Below are 17177 nucleotides of genomic sequence, written 5' to 3'. Positions count from 1 at the left end.
TAACAGTAGCACAGTGGCCTGCATCATTATTACTACCACACAAGTCCAAGCAAGCCTGAGAGGTTCCCTGTGTCCCGTTCGCCTCTGTGGAAGTTGGCTGTCTGTAAGAAACGTTATACTGCCTTCTTCAGTAAAGTTCCAGTTGCAGCAAAACCTGCTTTGGACTCTGATTTAATATATGCCGTTTCTGGGTTGGTTGTCGGCGGTGCCCTACACCATACAATTGACAGGCAGAAAAAGCTACACTGAAAGGTAGCGGCACACCAAATGAATAGTAGAGATATACAAAAATTCTTTATTGCACAATTTAAACATACAAAGATTGGATACCATAAGACACAAAGGTATTAATAAAATCATTTTAAACTGGCCATAAGAGCCAAAGCACAACCAAGAGGAGAGGCCACTGTCCTCTGTGGCCCTGTCCTTGCTGCACTATTGCTGATATCTTGGATGTCCTCCAGTCTGGAACACTTGCCTCATTTATGGTTGTATATACTTTATTGCGCTTTATTATTCCAGCATCTTAGTATTCTATGTCTTTTATTTAGTATGGTGCATCAGAATATACTCTATTGAAACAGATTATTGCACTAAGGCTGGTTTATATGCTGACTGGGGTTCATCCACCTTATATCATTTTTTTGAGGAGAGGTGCCTTTCTTAGAGGAGGGGGTTCATGGCCTCTCCTCTTGGTTGTGCTTTGTTTTTATTAATACTTTTGTGTCTTAAGGTTTCCAATCTTTGTATGTTTAAATTGTGCAATAAAGAATGTTTGTATATCTCTACTATTCGTGTGGTGTTCCGCTACTTTTCGGTGTAGCTTTTTCTGCCTGACAATTGTTGGTATATTTTTTCACTGATGCAGGCACCCATTGTTTTTTAACGATTAGATTGAGCCCCCCCACTCCATGGTTGCATACTTCACCATACAACCACATCCTGGCATCATGAACACTAGGGGTTAACAACATCTTCCCCCAGGGGTTAATACCATCTGGCCCCACCACCTACACCACTACACCCTGTTGTCCCGTCATACACCGTGGGTCACCATACCTGCAAAAAATACACCATTTTAACAGGTTCCCTTTAATGCCTAGACATGCTGTATCCTCTCTAGCTAAAAAAAGTCTTATTAGTCGCACCCCACTGTGATTAATAGATGAGGATCCTGAACAGGTAACCCCTCTGTATTACTTTAGAATTTACTGTATCATAGAGTATATTCTAATGTATCTATATCAATTTGGCAGAAAGCTGTATTTAATCCAAAAGTAAAAGCACAGATACTAATTCTAAGGCTAAGTTTCCACTTGGTTTTTTTTCTGGCAGTTTTTGGAAATCTGCCACTGCAGTTTTTGAGCCAAAGCCAGAAGTGTATTCAAAGGGAATGGGAAATATAAAGGAAGTACTTACTATTCTCCTCCCTTATGGATCCACTTCTGACTTTGGCTCAAAAACTGCAGTGGCAGTTTTCCAAAAACTGCCAGAAAAAAAAAACAAAGTGGAAACTTAGCCTTAAAAGTACAAATCACTCATCTACTGATATAGTCACTGAAAGCCTAACGCCTAAAATGTAAACTATACTGTACATGGGATCAGTGGTATTTATTATTGTGTAGAACAAGTTAACTCATTTTTTTTTTATTTTTTACTTTTTACTTACATTTGAAAAGTGATGGGGAAAAAAGTGAAGCAGATCTCACCTATTGATCTCTGCACTTTGGTGTACACAAATATTAGTAAATAATGACAAATATGGATGGGAAGCGCTCAAAAACAATATATTTCTAAACGCAATACAGCAAACTGGATGTCTTTTAGAGGTTGACTACCTTCTTGAACCTATATGCCTTGTTTTTTTTAGACATATATACAGGTTGGCAGAAGGAGCCCGAATGACATATTTATTTACACTACAATTTAAATCTATATTACTGTCTAAACCAGATATTAATTTTCTGAAATACATCCATGTCATAAAAACCTTTGTCGCAAATTTATTTGTGTCATTTGCTTCTGATGTTTCTTTCCTCTCTTTCTTTCGAACTTCAGCCAAGTACAAGGCTTGTCCAATATATTTCTGGTCCAAATTTCCTCCCATCCATTGTTAAAATTAGTTATATTAGTTATAATAGACTTTTTCAACTTTACACCTGAGATTGCGAGTCTTTTCCCAAAATAAACCATAATGACAATGATGTTGATATGAAGAATAGTATAACACCTTAACAACATGACAAGGCAAAAAGGAATACTAAACAATGATACGTTTATATTTTTGCAGAAATGAAATACAATGAAGGCAATGATCAAACCTACAAAAGGGCAGCAGCTGTGGCAGCTGACATACAAAGTCTGTTCTCTGCCTCATTTTCATATAATAAGAATTTAGACATTTTCTGCTAACACTCAAAACACCGCTCGAACAAACTCAGAAAAAAATCTTTGTTGACACATCAGTGCTGCCAATTTTTAAGCTGTGAATTTTGTTCTTTATGGTAAACAACCTGATACTGAGAAAGTAAGATACATCACTGAAATGTGGAGCTTGGCAGGGAAAAACTGGATCTTACCCCTTAAAGCTTTAGATTGAAGCTCCACCTTTAAAGGTACTAATATTTAAAGCATACCTGTCATTTCAACAAACTTTGCATGTTTATTTATTAACATTTCTTCACTATTTTTTAGTCACCATAAGGGACTTTTACATGCATACATTGAACAATACTTTGCATTTGCATTGATCAGTGTTATTGGCGCTCCCTAGTTCTAGGCTGCTATGGCTTCCTAGAGCATTGGAGCACCGATTAGACGGCTTGGAGTCAGGTAAGTGCCTTCACTCTGTCCTCTCAGCTTATCCGGACCCGCAATTTCCCAACGGTTTTCCCGATCAGTTCTGCCATCAACTGAGTTCATGCCGGACAGCACCTTGATCAGTAATGTTTGGCATTAGCAGGCAGGACCATCCCGCTATGACGTGAGCTCAGCTTCTTAGCGTGCATCATAGAACAAGAGCTGGCGCAGGGCGTACATTTAAATCCTGCATTCTTAAGAGGTTAATAAACACACTCTGTTTCCTATCCCTGAGCCAGTTAATTACCCACTTACACCCGTTACCCCAGCCCAAGCATTCTCATTTTCAGACCCAATAATTTATATGGCACAGTGTCAAATGCTTTAGGTATTTAATCAAGGTATGCGACATTCAGTGATTCCTGCTGGTCCAGTCTTGAGCTCACCTCCTTATAAAAGCTGATCCGGTTAGTTTAAACCCATGCTGATATGGGGTCATACATTTACTTTCATTGAGAAACTCCAATTTAGCATCTCTCAGAAAATCCTCAAGATATTTAGATACAACGGAGGTTAAACTACCAAGCCTATAATCCCTGGGCCCCTTTGTTGAATATTGGCATGACATTTGCACATTTGCCTAAAAGCTTTAACAGGCCCTATAAAAAAGGGAGAATGTATTCTTATTCAACTCAGTAATATTAATCTATATACCTTAATCTTGAGTCCATATCCTTTTCATATGTTCCATATGGATATTTAACACTATACACTATGGTTTTTTATGGATTTTATAGCCCATGATATATGGCTTTTTAAAAATGTAATTGCAATTCACTTTGTAAATTTTTTCCTATTTCAAGTCTCCAGTTGTCATATAACATTTATCTATCACTATGTCCTGGCTTAATAAATGACAAACACTACCGCCCCCCCCCCCCCCCTTCCTTGTCATAAGTAGAACACCGCCCTGCTCAAAACGCATAAAAACAAATAAATAAATAAAAATTGTCACTAGCAACACTGTTCTTTTGAGCGATGGGTGCACTGTGCGGCCAAAAGCTGCTCTCACAGTGCCGGTGTCATCGTACAAGTGAATAGCCCAGCTACGGGGTAAACCAGAGATACCAGGAACTAGCCCCGCCCCCTCTAAACATCGATGCAGCTTGGGTTTCAATATATTTGCTATTACAAACCCAGGCAAACACGGAGCACTGATTCCTGTGTAAACCCTGATTCCTGAGTAGACCAGAGACACCAGGAACCAGCCCCACCCGCTTTAAACATTGCTGCAGCTTGGGTTTCGATATAGTTGGTATTATAAACCAAAGCTAATATGGAGCCTTGATTCCTGTGTGACAGCAACGCTGTTAACAGACCGCTGCTATTAACTCGTTCCCGCAAATGGACGTATATATACGTCCAATTTCCCTGTGACTTAATGCAAATGGACGTATATATATATGTCCATTCCAGATTACGACGACGCGGTCGTGCGGAGGGTGATCAGCGGCTTGGGCCGGCGATCACATATCGCCAGGCACCCGCCGCAGCTGCGCTCCAATTCTGACAGTTAACCCCTTCAGTGCTGCGGTCAGTGTGACAGCAGCACTAATCGCTGGTGACAGAGGGAGGGAGCTCCCTCTGTTCTCCAATGAGACCCCGCGAAGCTACCGCAGGGTCTCATTGGTAGCCATGGCAACCAGGGACATCCGAATGGCCCCTAGTTCCCTGGCTATGGAAGCTGATCAGGCTATGCCAGAGGCAAAGACTGATCTGCTATGTGTATCAGTAAAAATGCTGACAGCTGTCAGCATTTCCCTGATAGGGATAATACACTGCAGTACAGATCTGTACTGCAGTGTTTTATAAATGTCAAGTCCCCTAGTGGAATAGTAAAAAAAAAAAAAAGTAAAATAAAGTAAAAATAAATAAATACACTAAATAAATAATATTTTTATAAATTTCCCTTTCCCTCCCCCAAAAAATTAAATACACATATTTGGTATCACTGTGTCCGTAACAACCCAAGCAATAAGACTATCATATTATTAAACCCGTACGATGAACGCCATAATTTTTTTAAATAAAAACCTTGACAAATTTATGGCTTTATATCAATGCCGCCTCTGTAAAACTAAAATAAAAAGTGATCAAAATGTCCCATGAACCCCAAAATGGCACCACTAAAAATGTCAACTCTTCATGGAAAAAATTTGCACAACATTGTATAAAAAAAAAATTACACCTCTCAGAAAATAGCGATGCAAACATTTTTTTTTATCAAAAAGTTTTTATAGTGTAAAAGTTATAAACCGTAAAGTAAATAAATGAAGTATTGCCGTGATAGTACCGACCTGCAGAATAAAATTACCATGTCATTGATACTGCATGTGAACACCATAAAAATTTTAAATAAATAAATAATCTTGTCAAATTACTGCTTTTTGGAAATCCTGCCTCACTAAAAATGTAATAATAAGTAATCAAAATGTCAGACATACCAAAAAATAGTACTATTCAAAACCGCTACTTATCCCGCAAAAAATAAGCCCTCACACTGCTCCATTGGTGAAAAAATAAAACATTACAGACCTTAGAATAGGGTGATACTACCTAACTAATAAATAGGAAAACCCAAAATCCAAATGGTGCTTTGTCATGTCTGAGGCCTGTGTGTGAGTCATGTAGTGCACAAGGGCCACATATGGGATATTTCTAAATATGTCAGAATTAGGAGAATAAATATTGAGCATTATTTCCCTGTTAGCACCCGCTGTGTTGCAGAAAAAATGGAGCAAAATGGCATATATGCAAAGAAAAATACAATTTTTGAATTCCACTTTGCTTTAATTTCTGGGAAACACCTAAAGGGTTCATAAACTTCGCAAATGTCATTTTGATTATGTTGAGGGGTGCAGTTTTTATAATGGGGTGATTTATAGGGGGTTTCTTACATAGAAGCTCCTCAAATCCACTTCAAAACTGAACTGGTCCCAAAAAGATCTGATTTTGAAATTTTCTCTATCATTTTTAAAAAGTCATATAATGTCCTACAAAAGTAAAACAACTATTAACAAATGATGCCAACATAAAGTAGACATAAATGTAAATGTGAATTAATAACAAATTTTTCCCCAAATTTTGGAGTTTTTCCACATAAAATGGTGAATTTAATAACCAAAATTTACCATTAACATTAAGTACAATGTGTCACGAAAAAACATTCTCAGAATCACTTTGATAAGTTAAAGTTGTAACAACATGAAGTGGGACAGGTCAGATTTGAAAAATGGGCCTTGGTCATTAAGGCCAAAATTGGCGTGGATCCCGTGGAAAGCTTTTTTTTCTTTTTAATCAACTGGTGCCAGAAAGTTAAACAGATTTGTAAATCACTTCTATTAAAAAATCTTAATCCATCCAGTACTTTTTAGGAGCTGTATACTAAAGAGAAATCCAAAAAAGAAATGCATTTCCTGTGATGTCATGACCACAGTGCTCTCTGCAACCTCTGCTGTCCATTTTAGGAACTGTCCAGAGCAGGAGAAAATCCCCATAGCAAAAATATGCTGCTCTGACAAGTTCCTAAAATGGACAGCAGAGGTCAGCAGAGAGCACTGTGGTCATGACATCAGAGGAAATGCATTTCTTTTTTGGATTTCTCTTTAGTATACAGCCCCTAAAAAGTACTGGAAGGATTAAGATTTTTTAATAGAAGTGATTTACAAATCTGTTTAACTTTCTGACACCAGTTGAGTTAAAAAAAAAAAAAGTTTTTCACGGAAGTACCCCTTTAACCTACTAATGGCACTTATTGAGTTGAATAAGAATACATACTCTTGTTTTTATATGGCCTGCTAAAGCTTTTAGGTTTAATACATTTATTCATTTATCCATGTATATGGGGCTTCATTATGGCCTATTTTAATACACTGTATACCACGTGTAACGTACAATGTTTGTTTAAAGGGTACCTCTCATCAAATTAACTTTTGATATATTTTAGATTAATGAATGTTGAATAACTTTCCAATAGCATGTTAATGAAAAATATGCTTCTTTCTATGGTATTTTTCCCGATCAGTCCTGTCAGCAAGCATTTCAGACTCATGCTGGAGTCCTAAACACTCAGAGCTGCCAGCCTGCTTTGTTCACAGCCAAACAGGCTGTGAACAAAGCAGGCTGGCAGCTCTGAGTGTTCTCCTTTGTGATCAAAGCAGACTGGCAGCTCGTAGTGTTTAGGACTCCAGCATGAGTCTGAAATACTTGCTGCCAGGACTGGTAGGGAGACCCCTAGTGGTCATTTCTTCAAAGTGGAAAATTAAATAGAAAGAAGCATATTTTTTAATAACATGCAATTGTAAAGTTATTCTGCATACATCAATCTATAATATATCAAAAGTTTTTTTGATGAGAGGTACCCTCTCATCAAGGCAGAGTTAGTGGATATACTTACACAATCTTCTTAACTAGTGTTTGTGAATATTCTAATTAGTATGACCTTTAGGATGTATTTACTGCTGCTATATCAGTATGTGTCTGTCTATTGTCCTGAATGCACTGTCCTGACGAAGGGTCCGATCCCTGGACTAGAAACACATTGAAGTGTGCCCAATAAAATCACCTTGTACATTTCCATACAATTGGGTAATTTATTTGGAGGAACCTCGCCGCAGCAATTGCATTTTGTGCACTTTTGGAAGATAGTATACAGGATGTGACATCTAACAGTATGATGGAAATATGCATAGTTATACTTCTCCTTGTATACTGGGATTATTGACAACATTAATCACAAAATTCCTCAAGGGAAAGTCATGGATCCCAAATCAATAATTACACAATAACCCAGGGCACAAAATTCCCCTTAAATACCATTTCTTAAAAGGTAACTTTTATTGTACAATATGTCAATAAAATATCATAAATCGATACGCAATACAACATTTTATTGACTTATGTTGCACAATAAAAGTTAAAGGAGATATCCAGTGGTGAAAAACTTATCCCCTATCCACATATGTTTATTTTTATTATGTTAATATATTTTATATTTAGAATTTGGGAAAAGGGGGGGGGGGGGATTTAAACTTTTAATAAGTAAGGGGTTAATGTGTGTGTGTTTTTTAACTTTTTCTTTTAACACCTTTAGTCCACTTAGGGGACTTTTAGGAGGAATCATTTGATTCCTCATACAGATCGATGTGGTTCCATAGAACCACATTGATCTGTGTGCTCTGCGCTAAATTGATAAGGCTTTATCATTCTGAGCGCAGGAGTCGGCACTACAGTAGAGGTAAGCCCTCAGGCTACGTCAGCAGTGGATCACCCCACTGGACCACTTGGCATGGAATAAAGGCACCTTTATACGAAGCTGTCAACTTTGACAGTGGCGATCTAAAGGTTTAATAGCCGCCCGTGGCTTGTCGGCTATTAACGCCGGCCCACAGCTACAGGAATCAGCTGGGGGCCGGCCGGTATGATGCAGGCTCGAGTCGGGAGCCTGCATCATACCCCGTTAACGGCACATGGACGAGTATAGACGTCCATGGTTGTTAATGGGTTAAAAGAAAACATATTAAACATTTCTATATAAGTATGTATTTCATTTGAGTCAGTAAAATTTAAAGTGCTACACAGTGCAGTCCAAAAGACTGAGGGGAAGATTTTTTTAAAACATGTGCAGAGGAAAAGTTGACCAGTTGCCCATAGCAACCAATCAGCTTGTTTCTTTCATTTTTGAAAGGGACTCTGAATGAAAAGGAGCAATCTGATTGGTTGCTATAGGCAACTGGTCAACTTTTCCTCTGCACAGATTTTGAAAAATCTTCCTGAGTTTTTATTACTCTATATAAAAATCCACTGAAGTTACAAAATCCTAGATGGGGATCACTGGAACATCTTCAGCCGCTTTTAGCCATGATAGTTGCCTTGCCTATTTCACATCTGGGTGACTAAGCTAGTGCTTTATGGTGCCCTAAAAAAATATATATACTCCGCAGATGTACTGCCCTATACAGCTTTTTCTGCTTGTTTTCTCCCATGTACCAATAGATAAATGTATATCATCAAATATATACCTATGACTTGCTATGATGCTACACCCATAAGAATATACTAAAAAGTCCCCAGCTCCCATTATCTGTACAAGAAAATGTTACTGATGTAAGTTACCCCATTGAGAACTGCAGTACAAATCCTATCCATCAATTCTGTAGAGAGAGCGGACAAACTGAATATACAACTAGCTATACAACACAAATCACAGCTTATCTCGTCTCTGTGACAAGAATGAGATGTACTGTTATTTACTGCTTTCTAAGAAATCCACGTCAGCTGCATGTCACTATGTCCCTCACTCACAGCTAGGTAAGATTTATCAGTATAGCCGCTGGTGCTGTAAGAACAGGCATAGGATTAGTGTGATCTGCTTTACATGGCTTCCATTTGCCTTTATTAGCTACCCTAAAAGAAGTGCTGCAGATAAACAGGTCGCCAAGGTGGCGGCACCAAACAGATCGCAGAGCCTGGAGGTCACACAGGCCACACGGGCACATAAAACAGTGGAGACATAAGTAGGTGGTCATAATAGAGATGTAATGGAGACTGTTTTAAGTTAGAATATCCCTTTAATACTGGTCCACAACACGAACTGTGTGCCAGTCTCTACAACCATGCAGAAAATGACAGGACGCATCCTCATCACAAGTTTCTCATGAGGAAAACCAAAGCTAGGACCTTTCTATATATGTATATAGGTTGTGGGATCTGTAGAAATCTTGTCTACATGCAGTAGAAAAAATGACTGAAGATGAGACATTGCAAATCCCACAGTCTGCTATAGTGCTGGGCGGTATACCGTTTTTTTTTTCTCCCGTTGTATGGATTTTTGCCCATACCGCTATACCGGTCGGGCCCCTCCCCAACCCTCCGAGTCAATAATTTTTTTTTAACTTACCCGTAATGGGGGTGGTCCGGGCCATCCATTCTTTCTGTAGTGTCCGGCGGCATTCCGGGTGGAGGGTGAACCGGTCCAGGCTGTCCTTCTTCTCCGGGGGTCCTCTTCTCCACTCCGGGCAGGTTTCGGCCTAGTACGCTGCATAGATGCCACTACGCCGTGGCGTCAGGTGCGTCGCTGCGCACGGACGTCACTGCTCAGCGGCGTCTATGCAGCGTTACTAGGCCGGCGCCTGCCCGGAGTGGAGAAGAGGACCCCCCGGAGAAGAAGGACAGCCCGGACCGGTTCACCCTCCACCCGGAATGCCGCCAGACACTACAGGAAGGATGGATGGCCAGGACCACCCTCCCCGGACGGTCCCTGCAGCAACTGGGAAGGTGAGTCAGGGTTCTGGGATGGACAGGGGTCTGTATAATATACTATACCTACAGTAGGCCCTCCAGCTGTTGAGGCCCTCCAGCTGTTGCAAAACTACAACTCCCAGCATGCCCGGACAGCCAACGGCTGTCCGGGCATGCTGGGAGTAGTAGTTTTGCAACAGCTGGAGGCACCCCTAGTTGGGAAACACTGACCTATACTATACACTACTATATAGTCCAACATGCTGGGAGTTGTAGTTTTGCAACAGCTGGAGGCTGTAGGGTTGTTTGTTACATCTATTTAAAAGGGTACTCCACTGCCCCAGTGTTCAGATCATTTACTTCCAAAAGCCCATTTAGTTCCGCTACGCCACCTCAATGCAAGTCTCAATGTGAAAAAAAAAAATACAGTGAAATACCGTGATACTCATTTTTGGTCATATCGCTATGTGGACCAAGTTTTACTTCCTCTATTCATTCCTATGAAAGGCTCAGTGTTAGTCTGGGTTCACAGGTAGTATTTTGGTCAGTATTTGGTCCTCACACATACTGGGGGAGATTTATCACAACCTATGCAGAGGAAAAGTTGACACAGTTGACCCATATCAACTAATCAGATCACTTCTTTAATTTTTAAAAAGACCTCTAAATAATGAAAGAAGGAATTTGATTGGTTACTACGGGCAACTGGTCAACATTTCTACAGGTAAATCTATCTAATTGTGGTTAGTATTTCAGCCAAATTCAAGTGTGGAACCACACAAAGAAATGGAAAGATTTAAACTTAATATTGTGCTTTGGACCCACTTTTGGTTTAGGCTAAGAAACTGACCAAAATAACAATCAAACACTCACCAAACTGCTGCTAAAACTGTGGCCCAGATTTATCAAACTGTGTGAGAGAAAAAAGTGAAGAGATTTTTCCACAGCAACCAATCACAGCTCAGCTTTCACTTTACCTCAGCTCGTTAGCTGAGCTGTGATTGGTTGCTCTTGGAAAGTCACTCCACTTTTTCCCGATAAATCTGGGCCTGTGTCATCTTGTGGGCATGTCTGTACATCCATCCACTGGAATGGACCACTAAACTAGATGTACAGTGTCAGGCCAAGGCCTGATTATGGAATCATACATGTGTAATTACAATTGTATTTGTGTGGAATGTATAATCTAAAGCATGGGTGAGGGGGCACTCAGACTGTGCTCCAAAAAAAGGACACTTATAAGGCTGAGATGCTACACAATGACTCTGGTTCAAGCCTGTGGCATAAGCTGACAAGACCCTAAGTGCAGCTGGACTCTCACTCACATGGACTGCTATCCCATCATGCTGTAAGGATACTTCATCTTTTGTTTTTCTGAGCTTGTCTTGCTAAACTTTCATATTTTTGTAACTGTATGTCATTTGTTTATTTTTATATATATATATATATATATATATATATATATATATATATATATATATATATAGCACAGTGATACCTTTTATCAGATTAAATGTTTAATTAATCAACTCTGGTCTTTGATCTCTAAATATAGGAGCTCACCTTTCTGAAGGCAGCTCTGGTGAAACATGTTTATCAATGGGTTAATTTGATGACTTGCTGGGACTTGTAGTGGTGGCTTTAACCCTTGCATCATCACACTCTCTCTAACATCTTGGCTGGACCAATAGGGTGTGATCATCACGATCACACCCTATTGGTCCAGCCAAGACGCTAGAGAGAGTGTATACAGGTATGCCCATTTACTGGAAATGGTACGGCTCTCTTTTATTTACCCCTTTGGGGCACGTTGCCAAATCTACTGTAACTCACAGTAGACACTGTGCCAGTCTATCTTTCATGGGCTATTTGGATCCCAGGGTATTTCTCTCATAGATCCCAGCTCATTCAGTGTAGCAAATGTAGCATTTCCTAGAGCCTTCCTTAGCAATAGGCCTTCATGCACTCCAGGGGTTTCATGTGCACACCAGTCTCTCTTTACTTGACGAAAATCCCCCAATACACATTGTTGGTACAAAACCTTCTTAAAGGAAAACTGGCAGATAGATTAACCCCTTCATGACCCAGCCCATTTTCACCTTCATGACCTGGGCATTTTTTGAAAATCTGACCACTGTCACTTTAAACATTAATAACTTTGGAATGCGTTTACTTATCATTCTGATTCCGAGATTGTTTTTTCGTGACATATTCTACTTTATGTTATCGGTAAAATTTCACTGATATTTGTATCCTTTCTTGGTAAAAAATCTAAAAATTTCATGAAAATTTTTAAAATTTAGCATTTTTCTAACTTTGAAAGTCTCTGCTTCAAAGGAAAATGGATATTCCAAATAAATTACATATTGATTCACATATACAATATGTCTACTTTGTGTTTGCATTAAAAAAATTGACAAGTTTTTACTTTTGGAAGACACCAGAGGGCTTCAAAGTTCCGCAGCAATTTTCCAATTTTTCTCAAGATTTTCAAAATCGTAATTTTTCAGGGCCCAGTTCAGGTTGGAAGTGGATTTTAAGGATCTTCATATTAGAAATACCCCATAAATGACCCCATTATAAAAACTGCACCCCCCAAAGTATTCAAAATGACATTCAGTAAGTGTTTTAACCCTTTAGGTGTTTCACAGGAATAGCAGCAAAGTGAAGGAGAAAATTCAAAATCTTCATTTTTTACACTCGCATTTTCTTGTAGACCCAATTTTTGAATTTTTACAAGGGGTAAAAGGAGAGAAATCACCCTAAAATTGGTAACCCAATTTTTCTTGAGTAAGGAATTACCTCATATGCGTATGTAAAGTGTTCGGCGGGTGCAGTAGAGGGCTCAGAAGGGAAGGAGCGACAATGGGATTTTGGAGAGTGAGTTTTTCTGAAAGGGTTTTTGGGGGGCATGTCCCATTTAGGTAGCCCCTATGGTGCCAGAACAGTGGACCCCCCCACATGTGACCCCATTTTGGAAACTATACCCCTCATGGAATTTAATAAGGGGTGCAGTGAGCATTTACACCCCACTGGCGTTTGACAGATATTTGAAACAGTGGACTGTGCAAATCTAAAATTTTATTTTTCATTTTCACAGACCACTGTTCCAAAAATCTGTCATACACCAGTGGGGTGTAAATGCTCACTGCACCCCTTATTACATTCCGTGAGGGGTGTAGTTTACAAAATGGGGTCACATGTGGATATTTATTGTTTTGCGTTTGTCAGAACTGCTGTAACAATCAGCCACCCCTGTGCAAATCGCCTCAAATGTACATGGTGCACTCTCCCTTCTGGGCCTTGTTGTGCGCCCCCAGAGCACTTTGCGCCCACAGATGGGGTATCGCCGTACTCGGGAGAAATTGCGTTACAAATTTAGAGGGTCTTTTTTCCCTTTTACCTCTTGTGAAAATGAAAAGTATAGGGCAACACCAGCATGTCAGTGTAAAAAATTTATTTTTTTACACTAACATGCTGGTGTAGACCCCAACTTCACCTTTTCATAAGGGGTTAAAGAAGAAAAAGCCCCCCAAAATTTGTAAGGCAATTTCTCCCGAGTACGGCGATACCCCATATGTGTCCCAAAACTGTTGCCCTGAAATACGACAGGGCTCCAAAGTGAGAGAGCGCCATGCGCATTTGAGGCCTGAATTAGGGATTTGCATAGGGGTGGACATAGGGGTATTCTACGCCAGTGATTCCCAAACAGGGTGCCTCCAGCTGTTGCAAAACTCCCAGCATGCCTGGACAGTCAATGGCTGTCCGGCAATACTGGGAGTTATTATTTTGCAACAGCTGGAGGCTCCGTTTTGGAAACAGTAGCGTACCAGACGTTTTTCATTTTTTGGGGGGAGGGGGGCTGTGTAGGGGTATGTGTATATGTAGTGTTTTTTACTTTTTATTTTAGGTTAGTGTCAGTGTAGTGTTTTTAGGGTACAGTCACATGGGCAGAGGTTCACAGCAAGTTTGCCGCTGGAAGTTTGAGCTGCAGCGCAAAATTTGCGCCATCTCAAACTTGCAGCACTCACTGTAAACCTCCGCCCATGTGAGTGTACCCTGTACATTCACATTGGGGGGAGGGGGCAAACATCCAGCTGTTGCAAACTCCGAGCATGCCCTTTGGCTGTCCGTTCATGCTGGGAGTTGTAGTTTTGCAACAGCTGGAGGAACACTGGTTTGGAAACACTAAGTTAAGTAATAAACTTTCAAGTGTTTTGCAACCAAACTTAGTGTTTCCAAACCAATGTGCCTCCAGCTGTTGCAAAACTACAACTCCCAGCATGCATGGTCTGTCAGTGCATGCTGGGAGTTATAGTTTTGCAACAATTGCAACAGCTGGAGGCACTGAGGTAGGAAACGGACAATGTTTCCCAACTAGTGTGCCTCCAGTTGTTGCAAAACTACAACTCCCAGCATGCCCAGACTGCCCAGGCATGCTGAAAGTTGTAGTTCGGCAATATCTGAAGGATCAGATGTTGCCGAACTACAACTTCCAGCATGCTTGGGCAGTCTGGGCATGCTGGGAGTTGTAGTTTTGCAACATCTGGAGGTCCACAGTTTGGAGACCACTGTATAATGGTCTCCAATCTGTGCTCTTCCAGATGTTAGAGAACTACAACTCCCAGCATGCCTGGACAGACTGAGCATGCTGAGATTTGTAGTTTTGCAACATCTGGAAGAGCACAGATTGGAGACCATTATACAGTGGTCTCCAAACTGTGGACCTCCAGATGTTGCAAAACTACAACTCCCAGCATGCCCAGAAAGCCAAAGGCTGTCTGGGCATGCTGGGAGTTGCAGTTTTGAAACTCTCAGAGGCAGCAGTGAGATCGCTTTACGGCGATCTCACTGCTGCCAATGAAGATGCCGCACTGCTGCCGGAAACTCACCTCCGGGACGCAGCGCCGCCGGGACCGCACGGAGGACGCCGGGACCGCTCGGGACACCGCTCCGACGGGTAAGTGACGCCGGGGGATGGGTCAGGGACACTTAGCAGAGCGGTGTGTGTCCCGATCCCCGTGATCGGGACTCACACACCGCGCTGCTAAGTATTCTGATAGCGAAACGCTGATATCAGCTAGTCAGATTTGACCAGCTGATAGCAGCGATCGCTGGGGGGGGGGGGGGGGGTGGGGGATGAAACCCCCCGTGGTCGCACGGTAAGATGGCTGGCTATCATTGATAGCCACCATCTTTCCGGGCGCTGCGGGATGCCGCGAGTAGCGGCTGTAATGTCCATGAGGTACCTGTATGTCATGGGTCGGGAACACCTTGCCACCCATGACGTACAGGTATGTCATAGGTCGGGAAGGGGTTAACTTGAATATACAGGCAGTTAGTGTGGGTGATCCTGAGTAAAACAATGTATTCCTTACCTCAATCCGTTCAGACTTTACGTTAGGTTTCCACACAGATTTTTTGGGCAATTTTTTTAAAACTGCCAATGCAGGTTTTGAGCCAAAGGCAGTAATGGATCCAGGAGGAAAAATAATTAACACCTGGGGTTGGCTCCAAAAACACCAAGAAAAAACCTTTGTGGAAACCTAGCCTTGCCTTGTAACATGCAAATGAACTCTTAACTGCATCAAGGCAGGCTTGAAGACTATATGCACCATATCTGCTCATCAATATTCATCTCCTTCATCTTCTTAATGAGTGGAATCTTGCAAATGCCACCCAGGGGAAGGTGTCAACATTTCAGGTAGTCTTTAAACCTGCCTCCAGTGCAGTTAAGAGTTCATTCACATACAGTGACCCCTCGACCTACGATGGCCCCGACATACGATCATTTCAGCATACGATGGCCTCTCAGAGGCCATCGCATGTTGAAGGCAGCATCAACATACGATGCTTTTGTATGTCGGGGCCATCGCATAAACGGCTATCCGGCAGCGCAGACTGCTTCACTGCCACCGGATAGCCGTTTACGGTGCCCCGTGTGGTCCGCTGACGATTACTTACCCGTCCTCGGGGCTCCGGTGCGTCCTCTTCGGGATCCTCTGCATCATCGGCGCTCTCCATCGTCATCATCACGTCGCTGCGCACGCCATCCCGTCATCCAATAGGAGCGGCGTGCGTAGCGACGTGATGGCGGCGACGGAGAGCGCGGTTGCTGGGGAAGCAGAGGCCTTGCCGGAGTGTCGGGGACACCTCGAGGACGCGGCGACAGCGATGGAGGGCGACATCCAGGGCAGCGGTGACGAGCGGTGACGGTCCGGAGCGGCAGGGACACGTGAGTACAACTTTTTCTAACAGTGGTCTACAACCCGCGGACCTCCAGATGTTGCAAAACTACAACACCCAGCATGCCCGGACAGCCAATGGCTGTCTGGGCATGCTGGGTGTTGTAGTTTTGCAACATCTGGAGGTCCGCAGGTTGTAGACCACTGTCCTATACTTTACATTGCACGGATCCCTCAACATACGATGGTTTCAACAAATGATGGTCCATTTGGAACGGATTACTATCGTATGTTGAGGGACCACTGTATTACAATTATTGTGGTATCTATAATTTTCGCTTTAAATTCCTCCCTTCTTGTTTGAAATCAACCTCATCTGGATTCTTAAGACCCCGACCAATCAAAAGTTTCTACATTTCTCTTTTTTAAGTGACAGTAACACTTTATTACTAGTAGAATATTGATGCAATATGATCTGTAACAAGGACTTACTGAAGACCCCATTACACCCACTTACAGCTAGCCAACCGTATTTTTCGCCGTATAAGACGTACTTTTTCTTCCCCAAAACTGGGGGGAAAAAGTCGGTGCGTCTTATACGGCGAATACACCCCTATCGCGGCGGTCCCTGCAGCCATCAACGGCCGGGACCCGCGGCTAATACAGGACATCACCGATCGCGGTGATGCCCTGTATTAACCCTTCAGACGCGGCGATCAAAGCTGACCGCCGCGTCTGAAGGGAAAGTGACACTAACCCGGCTGTTTGGTCGGGCTGTTCGGGACCGCCGTGATTTCACCGCGGCGGTCTCGAACAGCCCGACTGAATAGCCGGGTTAGTGCTTACAGGACACCGGGGGGACCTTACCTGCCTCCTCGGTGTCTTCTCCGTTCA

At 41.9% G+C, this 17177-nt stretch overlaps 1 long non-coding RNA gene across 1 annotated transcript in view; it reads right to left on the bottom strand.

Annotated features, from left to right (window-relative positions):
* The window catches only part of LOC130284620 (uncharacterized), a 30953-nt gene extending 19950 nt beyond the window's left edge, over window positions 1-11003 (bottom strand). The window contains exon 1 of the long non-coding RNA XR_008847103.1: window positions 10972-11003. This is a non-coding gene — a long non-coding RNA (uncharacterized LOC130284620). The remainder of the gene's footprint in view (window positions 1-10971) is intronic.
* Window positions 11004-17177: the final 6174 nt, after the last annotated feature.

Source organism: Hyla sarda, chromosome 8, assembly GCF_029499605.1.
Source record: "Hyla sarda isolate aHylSar1 chromosome 8, aHylSar1.hap1, whole genome shotgun sequence".
Taxonomy (NCBI): domain Eukaryota; kingdom Metazoa; phylum Chordata; class Amphibia; order Anura; family Hylidae; genus Hyla; species Hyla sarda.
Note: the sequence above shows the minus strand (reverse complement) of the source record. Positions and strands in the feature narration are given on the sequence as shown.